This window comes from Muntiacus reevesi, chromosome 9 (genome assembly GCF_963930625.1).
Source record: "Muntiacus reevesi chromosome 9, mMunRee1.1, whole genome shotgun sequence".
NCBI classification, from domain to species: domain Eukaryota; kingdom Metazoa; phylum Chordata; class Mammalia; order Artiodactyla; family Cervidae; genus Muntiacus; species Muntiacus reevesi.
The window spans coordinates 45,984,054-46,001,839 of record NC_089257.1 but is presented as its reverse complement, the minus strand read 5'-3'; the positions used below and the strand labels follow the sequence as shown (position 1 = coordinate 46,001,839).

The window sequence follows — 17,786 nt, the reverse complement described above, 5'->3', positions numbered from 1 at the left end:
CCCATATCATCCCACCCTCTCCCTCTCCCACAGAGTCCAAAAGACTGTTCAATACATCTGTGCCTCTCTTGCTGTCTCGCATACAGGGTCTTTGTTACAATCTTTCTAAATTCCATATATATGCATTAGTAAACTGTATTGGTGTTTATCTTTCTGGCTTACTTCACTCTGTATAATGGGCTCCAGTTTCATCCACCTCATTAGAACTGATTCAAATGAATTCTTTTTAATGGCTGAGTAATATTCCATGGTGTATATGTACCACAGCTTTCTTATCTATTCATATGCTGATGGGCATCTAGATTGCTTCCATGTCCTGGCTATTATAAACAGTGCTGCGAAGAACATTGGGGTGCGCGTGTCTCTTTCAATTCTGGTTTCCTCAGTGTGTATGCCCAGCAGCGGGATTGTTGGGTCATACGACAGTTCTATTTCCAGTTTTTTAAGGAATCTCCACACTGTTCTCCATAGCAGCGATACTAGTTTGCATTCCCACCAACAGTGTAAGAGGGATCCCTTTTCTCCACACCCTCTCCAGCATTTATTGCTTGTAGACTTTTGGATAGCAGTCATTCTAACTGGCGTGTAATGGTACCTCATTGTGGTTTTGATTTGCATTTCTTTGATAATGAGTGACGTTGAGCATCTTTTCATGTGTTTGTTAGCCATCTGTATGTCTTCTTTGGGGAAATGTCCGTTTAGTTCTTTGGCCCACCTTTTGATTGGGTCATTTATTTTTCTGGAATTGAGCTTCAGGAGTTGCTTGTATATTTTTGAGATTAATCCTTTGTCCATTGCTTCATTTTCTATTATTCTCTCCCATTCTGAAGGCTGTCTTTTCATCTTGCTTATAGTTTCCTTTGTTGTGCAGAAGCTTTTAAGTTTAATTAGGTCCTATTTGTTTATTTTTGCTTTTATTTCCAATATTCTAGGAGGTGGGTCATAGAGGATCCTGCTGTGATTTATGTCAGAGAGTGTTTTGTCTATGTTTTCCTCTAGGAGTTTTATAGTTTCTAGTTTTACATTTAGATATTTAATTCATTTTGAGTTTATTTTTGTGTATGGTATTAGAAAGTGTTCTAGTTTCATTCTTTTACAAGTGGTTGACCACTTTTCCCAGCATCACTTGTTAAAGAGATTGTCTTTTATCCATTGTATAGTCTTGCCTCCTTTGTCAAAGATAAGGTGTCCATAGGTGCGTGGTTTGATCTCTGGGCTTTCTATTCTGTTCCATTGATCTATATTTCTGTCTTTTTTGCACATCATTTTAAAGCACATTTCTCACTTTATGTTATTTTGCAAATGATATTACTTTCTGTGTATTTTATATTTATTTTAGACTATGAAAGTTATATTAGACAAAAAGCAAATTCCAGCAATTTTCTTATTTGAATTCAAATGGGTTGTAAAGCAGTGGAGACAACTTCCAACATCAACCTATTTGGCCCAGGAACTGCTAATGAATGCACAGTGCAGCAGTATTTCAAGAAGTTTTGCAAAGGAGACAAGAGCCTTGAAGGTGAGGAGAGTAGTGGCTGGTCACTGGAAGTTGGCAATGATCAACTGAGAGCCATCATCAAAGCTGATCCTCTTACAACTATGCAAGAAGTTGCTAAAGAACTCAATATCGACCATTCTATGGTTGACTGGCATTTGAAGCAAATTGGAAAGGTGAGAAAGCTCGATAAATGGGTGCCTTGTAAGCTGACCAAAATCTTAAAAAACCATTGTTGTGAAGTGTCATCTTCTCTTATTCTACACAATAACAACAAACCATTTCTCAATCAGACTGTGGTGTGCAATGAAAAGTGGATTTTATACAACAACCAATGATGACCAGCTCAGTGGTCAGACTGAGAAGAAGCTCCAAAGCACTTCCCAAAGCCAAACCTGCACTGAAAAAAGATCATGGCCACTGTTTGGTGGTCTGCTGCTGGTCTGATCCATGACAGCTTTCTGAATCCTAGCGAAACCATTAGTAAATCTGAGAAGTATGCTCAGTAAATTGATGAGATGCACCGAAAAACTGAAAACCTCAATGTCTGCAGCCAACATTGGCCAATAGAAAGGGCCCAATTCTTCTCCAAGACAATGCCCAACCACATGTCGCACAGCCAACACTTCAAATGTTGAATGAATTGGACCACAAAGCTTTGGCTCATCCTCCATGTTCACCTGTGTGTGCTCAGTTGTGTCCAATTCTTTGTGACCCCATGGACTGTAGCCCAGCAGTGGGCTGTCCACATGATTTTCCATGCAAAAATACTGAAGTGAGTTTCCATTTCCTACTCCAGGGGATCTTCCCAACCCAGGAATCAAACCTGTATCTCTTGCGTTGGCAGGCAGATTCTTTACCACTGCATCACCTGGGAAGCCTAATATTCACCTGAACTCTTGCCAACTGACTACCACTTCTCCAAGCATCTCAACAACTTGTTGCAGAGAAATGACTTTCACAACCAGCAGAGATGGAACAATCTTTCGAAGAGTTTGTCAAAACTCAAAGCATGCATTTTTATGCCACAGGAACAAGTAAACTTATTTTTCATTGGCAAAAACGTGTTGATTGTAATGGTTCCTATTTTGATTAATAAAGATGTGTTTAAGCCTAGTTACAATGGTTTAAAATTCACAATCTGAAACCACAATTATGTTGCACCAACCTAATAATATTGGAGAGTTTCCTAAAAGACTATTTATATTCCCTAAGAATTTATTTTACATATATATATTTTCCTGTGGCTCCCACCCACGTCCTCTCTATTGCGGACAAGTCTTTTACCATCCGAGCCACCATGGAAACCCATAATATTGGGGAGTTTCCTAAAGTTATTTATATTCCCTAAAAATTTATCTTGGGAAAAAAAATATATATATATATATATTCCCTTGTTGAAATACATCCACAATGGATAACTGGTAATTATAATGCCTTTTGAAGAATTTCCAGGTTTTGTTATGACAGATTTTACTTTTTCCTGAGAACAAAGCCAGACATTTTGCTTTGGTCTTTGATAGCACTGAATTTGTAAAATTCATTTTGTCATCTTATCACATCCCACCCCTCTATGTCATCAGAGAGCACTGGGTTGAGCCTTCTGTGTTACACAACAGCTTCTATTTTACACTTGGTGATGTATGTATATCAGTGCTACTCTCTTAATTCATCTCTCCCTCTCCTTCCCCACATGTGTCCACAAGTCCATTCTCTACATCTGCATCTTTATTTCTATCCTGCAAATAGGTTCAACAGGACAGTGTTTCTAGGTAACTTATATATGTGTTACTATATTTGCTTTTCTCTTTTGGGCTTACTTCAGAAGGTATGGTACCCATATAAAATGGAATACTACTTGGCCAATTTTTTTGTTTTTTGATCTGTGTACTTGCTTGTTGAAGTGATCTTCAATCCTTACTTTATAGTTGTCTTTCCTGTAGGGATTTTTCTTTTCCTATGACTCTTACTTCTTTACCGTTGAGAGAAGACCCTTCAGCATTTGTTTCAGGGTAGGTCTATTATTGTGGAATTATTTTAGTTTTGCTTGTCTAAGTTCTTTATCTCTCCTTCTATTCTAAATGACAGTCTTACTGGATAGAGTACCCTGGGTGGCAGGGTTTTCCCTTACACCACTTTGAATACATCGTGACATTTGCTTCTGGCCTGCAAAGAAATCAGATGGTAGCTTTAGAGAGGTTCCCTTGTATATAACTTTTTCTCTTGTTGCCTTTAGAATTCTCTTTAATTACTGCCAGTATAATTATGATATATCTTGATGTGGGTCTGTTTGGGTTTATCTTGTTTGGGACCCTCTGTGCTTTCTATAGCTGCATATCTGTTTTCTTCTTCAGGTTTGGGTTGTTTTCAGGCATAATTTCTTCAAATACACTTTCCATTTTCTTCTCTCTCTTCTTCTTTTGCAACATCTATAATGTGAATGTTGGCACATTTGATGGTTTCCCAGAGATTTCTTAGATTCCTTACATTTTTTAAAATTTGAATTTTGTTCTGCTGTTCTGATTAGATGATTTCCAGTACTCTAACTTCCAGACAATTTATGTATTCTTCTGAACCACTTAATCTGCTATTCATTCCTTCTAGTGTTTTTTTTTTAATCTCAGATATCAAATTATCTATATTTGATTGGGTCTTTTAATATAATTTAATTCCTTATTGAAATGACCAGTATTTAGATCAATTATCTTCCCTTATTCAGTTTACATTTTCACTACCAATTTCTGAAATCTTTATCTGCTAAATTGTTTATTCATTTTGTTGTTTTTGTTTTCCTGGAGTTGTCTCTTCCTCTTTCATTTGAGAGTAGTTCTTCTGCTTTCTTATTTTTGCTTAATATTCTCTGCTTCTGTCAATTTAGGTGAAACAGTTACTGTGGTCCTGAAGGGGTACTCTTTTGTGGAAGAACTTCTATACATATTAAATGTGTCCAGTGCCTTTGGTGAGGAGCTGAATTTGACATGGGCATCCGCCGCCTTTCCTCAGCGTCCACTGGCAGCTATCACCTTGGTAGAGGAGGGACTAGATATGGTGGAGCAACAGCCTGCAGTCTTTCTGCAGGCTATAAGAACTTTCTCTCTGCCTCTGGGACTTCTCTCTACTCAGTGGTCATTCCACCCTTTCAAGGGTGGGGACTGATCCCAAGTTGCTGATGTGGAAGTCCTTAGGGCCGGTCTTGTGTTTGCTCTGTTCCCTTAAAGTTATGTTTTCTTTCTCCCTGTTCCAGAACCTTTACCACAAAGGAAGGGAATGAGGAAGTGGGGTTTCTGCACCTACTGAGGTCCTATGCTCTGCCTTTGGAGGCATCAGTGTATCCATGCAGATACAGCCCATGGTTACCTTTTCCCCTGTCATAGCTACCCCAGATCTAATGCCATGTGTAAAGTGTAGAGTAAGTGGATGTAGTGTTTGCTTGGAATGGGGATGCACAAACAGACAGTCATGAGAATCCTGGCAGCTGCACTGCAATCGGAAGTCTGGGCTGCTTGTGGGGCACTCCCTGAGTAAGGGCCAGCATTGGCTGACACCTACCCACTGGCGCTCTTCCCTGGGAATGGGTGGCCTCTGCATTCCAAGGTTGAGTATTTTCCCTGGTCCTGGAAGCCCTAGGTTCTGTGCCACTCTGTGAAGTAAAATGCACGGGGCCAGGGTGTTCACTCCAATTGGGGCTGAGGAGTATGGTGAGGCAGCTGCTAGGGCAGATGTCTCTGCACCCTGAGAGAGGAATTGTTCATGAGTGGAACTGGGGTTTCTGTAGCCTTTTTATCTGTTCTTCAAAGTTCTCCAAACGGCCAATGGCTCTTGCCCCCTATGCATAGGACCTCGAGACTAGGAGGGCAAGTCTGTGACTCAACCTCCTCATGACCCAGAGTGGATGCCCACCTGTGGGCTCTCCCTTTTCCTCTGAGCTCCATCCTAAGGGCACAGGTCCCAACCCAATCATTTCTCTTCCCAACCTACCTGATAACATGAGATCTTTCTAAGAGCCTTGATTGTATAACATTCCTTCAGCCAGTTTCACGCTACATGTTAGTGAGAATTATTCCACATGTAGATGAATTGCTGATGTGTTCATTGTTAACAGTGAGCTCCACATCCTCCTACTCTGCCATCTTGATCTCTCCCAGAATACATTTCATGGTAGATCGAATAATTGCTTGAATTGGATATGTAAACAATAAACAAGGTTCAAAAATGAACCCCTAAAATTGTATCTCATATTACATCAAATCCAAATCTCTATTTGACTAAACTAACAAAATCTTGGATCTGTTTCTCCCTCAAATATGATCCCAAGTCCCAGGAGTACCTTTAATGATTGACAATCTCTTCTTATGCTCTCAATATTCACTGGTGTTACCAGAATGTAAGTGAATCCCCTGCAGAGTCAGCAAAGTCCACAGTGGCTGCCATATTACTGGAAGCGCTTCCCTGAGTCCATCCCTACCACTACCCTGGGGGCTACTGTGAGTTAGTCTCCTGACTCAATTGCCCTTTGTCCTTTACCCAGCCATTCTGAAAATTCCTCAGGATCCTCCACAATGGGGGCCATCCTAAATCCCCATTCACTGCAAGTTCTCTACATTGACACTTCCAGATCCTTATTGGTGAATATTGATCCTCGATCCTAGAGTGCTCAATACCATCTATTACAGGAAATTATAGGCTTCCCTGGTGGCTCAGATGGTAAAGAATCCGCCTGCAATGTGGGACACCTGGGTTCGATCCCTGGGTTAGGAAGATCCCCTGGAGAAGGAAATGGCAACCCATTGCAGTATTCTTGTTTGGAGAACCCCCATGGACTGAGGAGCCTGGTGACCTACAGTTCACGGGGTCGCAAAGAGTTGCACACAACTGAGCACAGCACAGCACGATGTCTAGAAATGTCTAAGAGGTTCCCCCTTGGCTCGGTGGGGGAAGCTTCCTTGTATTCCATCTTCTGTTTTACGTTCCCACAGGAGGCTGAGATGGAATTTACACTGGAGGGTCCTTTAAGCAAGATTTAAATGGGAAGAAGGGATGGAAAGAATTAAATTTTTGAGTCCCTACTTCAGGTAAAGCACTGAAATTATCTCACTTGATCAACCCAATTTAAAGTGGTAAGAGGAAAGAAAAACTGAAAGATGAAGTCCAAGATCACAGAGTTAGAAAGTAGTGAGAAAATAGCGGGGACTAATGATAATAGCTATCTCTTAACTGGAAATATCAGCCCAAATTTTCAGATCCCTGTCATTGGCAAGCATAATGCCACCTGATAATTTCCTCAGAACTCTATGTTTTCTGAAGTGAGTAGGATGGAGGTATGATCAGACAGCAGAAATAGGAAAAATTCAGGGTTCACAGAAGAAGAGGATGCTCTTCATTTCTACCTCCTCCAGCAAGCAAAGCCCTTCTGTCTGCAGCCTGGCACTGCCCTGAGAGGGAGAGAAGGCCACTGAAGGCGGGATCTGATGCCTGTGTCTCCCTGGTGTGGTATTGTGATTCATAATAAGAAATGTATATTTGATCTTCATTCTCATTCCTGACACAGGGCTCCTCAAATCCTTTACTAATCACTTAACAAACATTTATGTTAAAAACATTTGTGTGACTTTGACATCAGACTGAGAAATGAAACCAAAAGTCTGTTCTCACACTGGGAGTGGCCTGAGTAACAAGCAGCAGCTATGTGGTGAAATAAACTTGTTTGTAAATTTGATTTTGAGTTCATGGGATTGCTTTACCCCCTAGTTAATTTATCATTTCCTGAAATCTTATCACATATAGAAAATGTGCTCACGTTGTGAGAATCTAAGGTACATCAGACACAGGCTCTGTGATCTCTCCACAGCACAGCAATAGAGACGACACAGGCTGATACAAGACCCAGCACTGAGTGCAAAAAGAAAAAAGAAAACTCCACTCATACAGAAATACTCAGGTTCAAAGTAAACACTGAAGGAACACTGCAGCTGAAGACACTCTATTTGATATCTCTTGTTTGGACACATTTCATCTTCAAACAAATCATGTGCTGGGGGAGAAAAGAATTCATATTTGAATACCAGCTTCAGGTCAGGCACTGGGTGGGACTGACCTATCTCATTTATCCTCATTAATGTTATATGAGGTAGCTAGTGCTACTGGAAAGTCATTCCACCACTGGACTATTTCTTACTTAGGTAGCCCCACACACCTAAATATAGTTAGTAATTAGTAGATCCTGGACGAACTGAAGCAGCACATGTTTTAGGAATCAATAAAGCATATATTCTAACATGTCTGTGATAATCACATTGAGGGTTCAAAAATATTCCCCTAAAATGGTATGTCAAATTACACCAACTCCAAGTCTCTATTTGACCAAACTGGCAAAAATCCTGGATCTGCTTCCCCCTCATATCTGACCCCAAACCCGAGGGATACCTTTAGTAACTAGTAATCTCTTCTAAAGTTTTCAATATTCATGAGTGGTACCAAAATGCAATTGAATCCCTTTCAGAGCCAACAAAATCCACGACGGCTCCCACATTACTGGGAGCTCTTCCCTAAATTCATTCTTACCACTTCCATGGTGGACACTCCAAATTAAGCTTCTGACTTAATTTCCCTTTGCATGGTTCCTGGCTATTCTGAAAATCCCTCAGGTTCTTCTGAAATGGGGGCCACCCTATATCCCCAACCACTGTAAATTTTCTACATTTGCTCTTCTAGATTCATATTGATGGTATTTACCCTGGATTCTAAAGTATTTCAGTATCATCAATTTTAAAACCTATCATAATATCTAGAAAGGCATAGTAAGTTCTCCGCTTGGCTTAGTGATGGAAGATTCCTTGAATTCCATCTTCTGTTTCACACAGTGTGAAAGTGAAAGTTAGTTGCTCACTCATGTCCAACTCTTTGCAACCCCATGGACTGTAGACAGCCAAGCTCCTTTGTCCATGGAATTCTTCAGGCAAGAATACTGAAGTAGGTAGCCATTCCCTTCTCCACGGATCTTCCTGACCCAGGGATCGAACCCAGGACTCCTGCACTGCAAATGGATTCTTTACTGTCTGAGACCCCTTCAGTTTTGCATAATCAGTTTCAGTACCTCCGTCGGAGACTGAGATGGAGTTTACACTGGAGATTCCTTTAAGCAGAACTTAAATGGGAAAAAGAGATGGAAAAAACTAATATTTTGAGCCCCTACCTCGGGTTAAGCCCCGGAATTCTCATTTCATCAACATAATGAAAAGTCGCAAGAGAAATGTTACTGAACTTTTACAAACTTGAGTTCACTAGCACATGTAAAGCCAATCTACTGACACCAAATTTTGGTGAAGGAAAGTGAAAGTGAAAGTCACTCAGTCCTATCTGACTCTTTGAGGATTATACCCAGGGACTATACAGTCCATGGAATTCTTAGGCCAGAATACTGGAGTGGATAGCTGTTCACTTCTCCAGGGGATCTTCCCAACCCTGGGATCGAACCCAGGTCTCCCACATTGCAGGTTGATTCTTTACTAAATGAGCCACCAGAGAAGCCCAAGAATACTGGAGTGGGTCGCCTATCCCTTCTCCTGGGCATCTTCCCTACCCAGGAATCAAACTGGGGTCTCCCACACTGCAGGCAGATTCTTCATCAGCTGAACTAGGAAACATGCTGCATTTAATACAGAGCCATACAAGCAGTCATATGGGCTCAAAAGGTCCAGATTCCCAAGTAGATTTCAGAAAAGGATTTTTTTTTTAAAGGCAAAGTGAGGGAGAGAATCAGAGGTGTGTGATCAGCTTGTGAATAATTCTCTGATTGGCTGATGGTGATATAACAAATTGGTGTCATAGGGGTTAACAGCATCAATCAGACTCCAATCGGTCTGGGGGCCACATTCTCATAGTCATAAGGCAGTTAACTTCTTACATCTGGTGGAGGTTTTCTAGTATTTGCAAAACAACCCAGGAAGTTGTATCAGACACCATTATCTATGTACTTCAGGAAGGAACTAAAGGTCCTGTGACTGCTATATGGTTGATCTGTTGTTTAAACTGTTACCAGTTCTCCTGGCCCAGCTACTATTTTTTGTTACTACAAATTCACAGTCTTTAAATCAAGTCTTGAGCCAGCCTTTTGGGACTCAGGAGAGACCTGGGAGACTAACGCTTTTCTACAAAGAGGCAGATGGAGCACATGGGAGGGCAGGCGGTTTGGTTTTGGAAAAGCCCTACAGGGTCCACCTTAGTTACTGAAAAATGGAGAAAGATTAAATGAGTGACCAAAGTTTGTATAATTAGAAAGTAACCATATGGAGTTCAGGCCCACATTCCATGTAAATACACACCTTTAAGGAGATTAGTACTGATAGCCATCCCTAAACTTGCCAAATCAGCCCAAATTTTTATATCCCAGGAATCTGCAAGGATAATGCCACCTAAATATTCACTTAGAAATTCATGTTTTCTAAAGGGAGTAGACTGGAAGTAGGATCAGACAGCAGAAGCAGGAAACTCTCAGGGTTCACAGAAGAGGACGCTCTTCCTCTCTACCTCTACCTAGGGCTAGCAAAGCCCTGCTGGCTGCATCTGGGCACTGCCCTGAGAGGTAGGGGGGGAAGCCCACTGAAGGCAGGATCCGATGCCTCTGTGCCTTTCCCTGTGTTATTTTGTTATTTATAATAAGAAATATATAGTTGATATTTGTCCCAATTGATAAAATAGGGTTCTTGAAATGCTTATAAATTCCTAAGTAGTAAGAATGATAGAAGTACTTTGGTTTTAATGAGGCAACTCTGGTTGTGCCCCTGGATGGGAGATGGTCACCAGAAAGACAAAGCCATGATTAGAAGTTTCATATGTTCAGTCCTTCACTTCCCATTCTCCAGAGGGCTGCTGGAAATTAACTTTAAAATAGAGGAATCCTATGTGAGAAAGCCTACATGAAATCCCAAGAGCATGGGGTTTGAAGGGCTTTCAGTTTGGTGAACACATTCATATATACCAAGAGAGGGATGGATCCCTACTCCACAGGGACAGAACCCACCCAGACTTCAACCTATGTATCTCTTCATCTGTCTGTCCATCTGTATCCTTTATCACATTCTTTACTCAACTAGTAAACATAAGTCTTCCCTGAGTTTTAGAAGTTGCTCTATCAAGTACAGCAAAACCTGAAGAGGCAGCTTTTGGGAACTTCTCATTTATAGCCATGGCATACAGAAGTTGAGGGTAACCTGGGGATCTACTGCCTGAAATTGACATGTGAAGCCAGTGGCAGTCTCCTGGGACTGAGCCCTCAAACTGTGGGACCTGACAGTACATTCAGAAAGATACATAGTGTCAGAATCAAGTTAAACTGTAAGACACTGGGCTAGTGCTGCAGAATTGCTTGTTGTGGAGAAAGACCCACACACACCTGGTGTTGAAACAAAGGAAAACTGTTTTGCCTTTTCTAAAACACCTAGGTTGTCTGATTTTTTCTTCCTCTTCTTCCTCTCTTTGATGGGACACAGTGCAGGTGACCCAACATATGCCACTTCGGGGTGTAGATTATTTCAACCTGAAGGTAAGGAAGTTCCAAAAGACTCAGAAAGAAACTTTGAACTTCACGTAACTGCCTAAGAGAACAGAATATAGAGCCTGTTCCAGGAGGGAGATACCACTATAGACAACTATACAACACTGTATACAACTATAGTATACTATGAACTAGGTGTGCGAAACAGGGAAGAACTTAGCAAGGCCAGTTTGATGGAAGTCCTCTCTGTGTCCTATTCTCTCTAGACTGACCTGCAAACATTTGTTTAACAAACATTAAATCTCTACATTTTCCTGTGACTTACTTTACTTCCCTTTGAAGTCCCAGACTCTGACCTCTTACTCCTTAGTCCAGTAGGATTTATAAATGTACCTCACTTTGCCTTAGTATCTTTCAAATTTCTCATGCCTCTGTTAATTCTCCAGACATAGGTATTAAACTTATTTTCTACTGGGAATGTCTTATATCATTTAAATTATTTGACTAGCCAAAAGAAATGAAAGGGGGAAAAGAAAAATACCACACCCCTTTTTTGTTGGCAAGTATCACCCACCTGATTTCAGAAGAAGCCAACAGAGTCCCTTAACAGACATATTCTCTTAGTCAAAGAAGAGCCAATTAGAAGGAAAGAATCAGGGGAAGATGTCAGGCAAGAGAGACCCAGTGATCTCCGCTGCCATTTTCTCTGTAATCAGTGGGTTAGAGACAGATTGGTTCATGCCAGGATGTTTAGCTGAAGCTAAAAGAAGGGCTGAAATTTGGGTGAAACAAGTGAGGCACTCAGACAACAAAATTCAAATCTCTCTCATCACAAGTTCCCTTGTACCCTAAACTCTTCTCTTGCCTCACCCTAGTTCCAGCCCTGGGTGCTGGGCTCTCTCTATAATCACTGTGGAGGACTGGGTGATTTCCTTTTTGCTGTTTATTCAGCATAAGGCTCTAACTTTTCAAAGAGAACTTAAGTTAAAAACTGGCAATAAAAAAAGAAACAAAAAGACCCTGGAGAAAACATCTTTCAAAAAACAGTCACTAGTCATTTAACCGAAGTTCATCTTAAAAACAAATATTTCCTGGAATTGAGAGAAAAGTGAAAAAGAAAGCAAAAGTCTGTTTTCTGTATTGGGCATTGACACGGAGTACGGGAGGTAAATTGGAAATAAACTTGTTTTCAAATCTGATTTTATTCTAAGGGATTGCTTTTACTCCTTCATTAATTTATACATTTACTGAAATCTTACCATGTACAGAAAATCTGTTCACTGTGTGACAGAATCTGAGGTACAACAGACGGACTCTGTGATCTCTAGACCCAAAGCATAGCAATAGAGAAGATGGGCAATGACGCAAAGCCCAAAACAAGAATCGCAAAAACACGCAGGTAACAGAAATACTCAGAGGTGCAGGATGAACAGTGAGGGAACTCTGCCGCTAAAGACACATCCCTTGATATTTCTTGTTCTGACAGATTTGGTCATCAAACCAATTGTGTGCTGGGGACAAGAATTCATACGTGAATGTACACTTCAGGCCAAGCACTGGGTGAGATTAACCTATCTCATTTTATCCTCATTAATACTCTGCAAGTGGATGATGCTACTGACGCAAATTCATTCCACTACTCGACGGCTCCTCATTAGTTAGGTCACCCTCTCCACACTCATAAGCAAATATAGCTAGGAAGTGCTGGATCCTGGACTCCAACTAATGGCTGACATTGAAACTCTGGCCTACTAGAAAACACTTTCATTCCTATTCTAAGAGTAGGAAAAGGGAAGTCTTATTGGAAGGGTACCATTCCAGCCCTTCTTATCCCTTCCTTGTGTCTTATGTCACTCACTGAAATAGCTGCTAATATTCTCACACATAACTGAAGACCCAGGCTCAAACAGACCAATCATTTTCTTATTCAATCATGACATTTTGTTCATCTATATGGTTCACGCACTACGTGTGGGATACAAAGACGAATAAGCCAGATCCCCCACAACTGGGAGGAAGACAGGGAGTGGGGAGGTCTGAGGTTGGGGGAGAAATGAGTGGACAAGCACAGTTAGAGAGCAGCGCACTGTGGCAGGAGCATCGGCAGTGGAGTCAGTGCTCTGGGAGCACTCCCAGCCAGCTCAGTAAGGTCCCTGCAGGGGAGACACACAGGTGCACTGGGGGTGGAAGGGGAAATATGAGATGGCGTGGGGAGACTTTCTAGAGGTCCTGAGAAAAATGAGTATGAGGTTCTCCTCCAGGAAGACATGTGCAGACATATACAGCTTGAAGCAGAGAACAACGCAGCAGGCAGTACTGTTTACAAGCAAAATCATGATGAATTAAATCATGGGGTAAGATAATAATCAATGAAACAAAATGCTTTACATGAGATATGTAAGGGAAAACAGATTTTTAACATTACTCAAAATCTCTGCTTCCCTTGTAGCTCAGTCAATGAATCTGTTTGAAATGCAGAAGATCTGGGTTCAATTCCTTGCTTGGGAAGATCCTCTGGAGAAGGAAATGGCAAACCACTCCAGGATTCTTGCCTGGAGAACCCCATGGACAGAGGAGCCTGGCAGGCTACAGTCCATGGGGTTGCAAATGTTAGACACGACTTAGCAACTAAACTACTACAAAAGCTCTAATATAAAATTAGAGAACAGTAAAATTTTCTTTCTCACTATAAACACACAGTATGCTTTTAAGAATTTAGCTCATGGTAGTGTTGAATCATCCACATCAGCTAATACAATTTCGAAACTTTGTTAATGTTCAAATAAATCACACAGCTAGAACAGTAAAGCAGTTAAAGCAAGTTCCTCGAGGAAGACATTCTAATGTGCCCTTGTCTCTTTTCTGAAATTCTTTCCCTATCCTGTTTCTCCCATGTTCTTTATCTGGTGCTCACCCCAGGCCACCATAAATAAACATGCACACACCACTCCCCCCGAACATTAGTCTTCCATTTGCAATAACCTTATCATCCAGGAATCACAATGTAAACACAATTGTAATTCACAATTATCTAATCATAATTATATAAATAAATATAAATCACAATTATAAATGAATGAACAAATAAATAAATGAGGATTCTTTAAAATCAGCTGATCTTATAAAGAGGGGAAAAAAAACTAAAGTGAAACCAGTATTTCACTTCCTGCTTGCTCTTTTACCACAGAAGGAGCTGAAGTCTAGGCTGGAGATTTCAATAAGCAAACTGCCAGACTCGGGGAAGGAACCTGCCCTGCTTTCTCGCTCATCTCTCTGGAGCAAACTGAAGACAGGAGTTTGGCCTCAAGGAGACAGGTAAGTGGAGGAAAAGGAGAGAAATGGGTAGACAGAGAGATACAACCACATACTCAGAGACTAAAATACAAACAGAAATTGATGGAAACAGGAATAAAGACAGTCAGAGATCAAGGCAGATTAAGGCATGATGGGAACACAAATATGAATCTAACATTCTCATTGTTCCAGTAAACAGCTCCAAATCTAAGGGGAAGGGAGTACATTATCAAAAGAGACAAACAATTTGGCAACTTCTATCATCAAATAAAAATAAATCATCATCTACAGGACAGTGATTGTAGCACAGATCAGCTCAGGAGACCCACTGTCATTCAGAATCCCCATCAATATGAAGCCACTTTCCAGGGTGGAATTCCAGTACTCCATTCTGTGTTGTTTCTTTAGTTGCCTGGAACCAAGTAGATTCTAGGTGAAGTTTTGTTAGGATGGTTGCAATATTTTGTAACATCAGAGGCCCCATAGAATGACCAATATTAGTCCAGTATGGTGATTCCTTTCCCACTGGTAGCTAATTATATTTCTTGATCTCTGTTTCTGAATCTTTTAAGTATCTTGAAAAGAACCATCTGAATGGAGAACAAGCATCACATTAACAGCTAAATATTCAAAGATCACTAGATAAGAATATTATTCAGGACATCAAACCTGAACATGTATCTCCCCAGAAATTCAAATCATCTTTTGCATTACAATGTATCAATATTCAGGTATCCATGCTCTTAATGATTCTTATACCTATGCTTTAGGTATAATGTTTGACTGATGATTTAAGTACCCCGTCACTGTTCTGTGTACCTATTTTGAATATGAAATACTAAAACAAGAGCATCAGGGTGATATCGATAATGTGCCTCATTATTTTTTTCCATATACCGTATGTTCACATTGATTTGCAGCCCTCAAAGCTGTAGAAACAGCCTTAGTAGAAGAGCTAAAGTGTTCACCTTAGTTCACTAGACCAGGCCTACACTCTCCACGTGCCAAAGAGGGAAGAGAATTTAGATTGTCTGAGACTATGGAGTAGTGTCCTTGAGGTGATGTCACTTTCAGAACTTAACCTTTAAAATCAAGGCAAACATAGCTGTTTCTTTTATAACATATTATAATAAATGTGACCCTGGGATTATTCAGAAATATGAAAAACATAAGGAATTGATAAGGAAGCTCAGATTGTTTTGGAGAGAAATAGGGAAAGTTGTAGGAGAAAAAAGAGCATGTGTTGTATTTGTAATCAAGTTCACTAACCTCAGCTCCCCTCTCTTTCACCATCTTAGGTCCCCAAACTGCAGAGCCAGGGTATCCACACCGAACTGAGAAGCCACAGGGGGAGGAAAAAGAGCTCCTGTTCTGAAAGCTGCCATGGGAGTCTGGGACCCACTCCCAGAGAGAAGCTTTCTAGAACAGGGACACGAGATGGATGGAAATCAGTTTCACGCACCATGGAAACTGGGCAGATAAATCCAACTTTGAACATATCTTAAGAAGTCTGTCAGTGAAGCATATTTCTAAAACTCATTTTCCTCTATTATGGCATATATTTCGACATTTCACTAGTTTCCATTGACTTCTACAAGGTCCACAGAATGTTAATAGTAAAGAGGTACTAAAGCATGTCACAAAACTACCATCTGATCTTAAATGATCCTTCAGAGGCATATATTATAACATAGCTACAAATATTTTTATCAGACGCCAGTAAAGCCTAAAGGTCTAAAGACAGATCCTGATGCTACCACCAGGAAGCAGATACCCTGGTATGGGATGTAGCATAGAATCTTCCATCAGGCCTCACTGATTCCTCCTCATATTTAGAAAACAAAGAATAGAGGAGTTTGTGATCAGGTATAGAGCCCAAGCACCAGAGAACCTGGAAGACAGAGTAGCTGAAGATCTTGGGATCTGCACTGGGCTCCATTTCTCAAGTCAAAATTCCTCAAGACTGCACCCTTCCCTGAAAGTGAGACAATACTCTTACCTGAGGTGGTTAAATGCCAGCTGCCTGACCACATGGACAACCCTGGGGATTGTTTGAGGATCAAGGAAGAGGCAGTCGAAAACGAGAAGGAAGATGGGACTTTTTAAGCCGTATCCAATAGGTTTCATTTTGTAAGTGATGCTACAAGTCTGAGGGTTCTGACCAAGGTCGGTTAGGACGACTTTCATTCCTTCAGTTCCTCTACAGGTCTGCTCTGGAAATGCAATACTTGCTGACAGAGCCAACTGAATCCTTCTGACTTGGAGAGCTTCTACGGAACAAAAGTATAGCTTTCCTGTTTTTACACCTGTGGAAAATTAAAAGAAACTGCTTCTGTCACATAGCTCCTCAAGTAAAAGTTTCATCTATCTATTGTGCATTAGTCAGACAGGGTTCATGGGTACTGATGCTCAGAATTTTATTTACTCTTGCTGGGATCTGGGAGAAAAAATGAAAGCAGTGGGAATCGGGAGGAAGTAGATATTAGAAGGGCTGCTCCAAGGAGACCCTGCAATGACTGACCTCACTGTCCCTGGGGCCATCATGGAGCCAGGGCCTGTCCTGGGGGAGGCTGCTCAGTTTCCTCATCCCACGATCCCACTCCCTGTGTTCTACCCCTGTGTTTAGAGGGACTTAGCCTAGCCTCTCAGCTGAAATAGCCTTCCCTGGAAAGGCTGGTCCAGGAAACGGGATGGTAATGAATCCCTTTGGGCCTGTTTCCTGTCCTATATGCTTGCACTCTTCTCTCACTAAATGAGCTTGGAGGCCCTGGGTTTCTATGTCACCTAAGGGAGGCACTGATGGCCCATTTCCAAATTACTGACTGAAATGAACAGGAAGAAAAGACCCTTTTGTGGTCAATCAGTCCTCTGCCCCAGCTTTAAGGTGGGTTTTGAGGCATCTGTGGGACGTTGCTTCCCACCTCCATCCCCCTGGCCTCACTTATCATCTTATTAGCCTGGACTATTTAATTCAACATGACTGTGCTCTGTGGAGTCTCTGATTACCAAGTCGTCCCTCCATGACCTTTGGCATCTGTTTTGTCCTGTCCATATGTACGTGTGTTTGGTGTTATATTGTGTGCCCCAAGTGACATTTGAAGAGAAAGTGTGCAACTTCATAAGCATTGAGCAGGGGCAATAAAAAAAAGTTATCCAGACAGTACTGAATATGGAGAATATCAGTGTTAATGAAAATCTTTTAAATTCTCTCAAAGAAACAAGACAGATTTCCCACTGACAAAGACAGAAGATAGTGGAGTTTTCATTGAAGTTATAGGACAAGAGAGAAATACCTTCAAAAGTGCTGAGGGAACATAACTGTCCCCACCAAGAGTGTTTTGCATAGATAAAGCATCAGTAGAGAGTGACAAAAAATTACAAACAAAACTATAAGGCTTTACCACCAAAGATACCTGAATATAATAATTTCATTAAGACAGAAGGTGATGCCTAGGGATGTATATATATTACAGGGAGCAATGATGAACACAGTAATTGACTCAA

General features: G+C 41.0%; 1 pseudogene; it reads left to right on the top strand.

The window, feature by feature from the left end:
- Positions 1–1,342: 1,342 nt before the first annotated feature.
- LOC136174334 (histone-lysine N-methyltransferase SETMAR-like) lies at positions 1,343–2,591 on the top strand (annotated as a pseudogene).
- Positions 2,592–17,786: the final 15,195 nt, after the last annotated feature.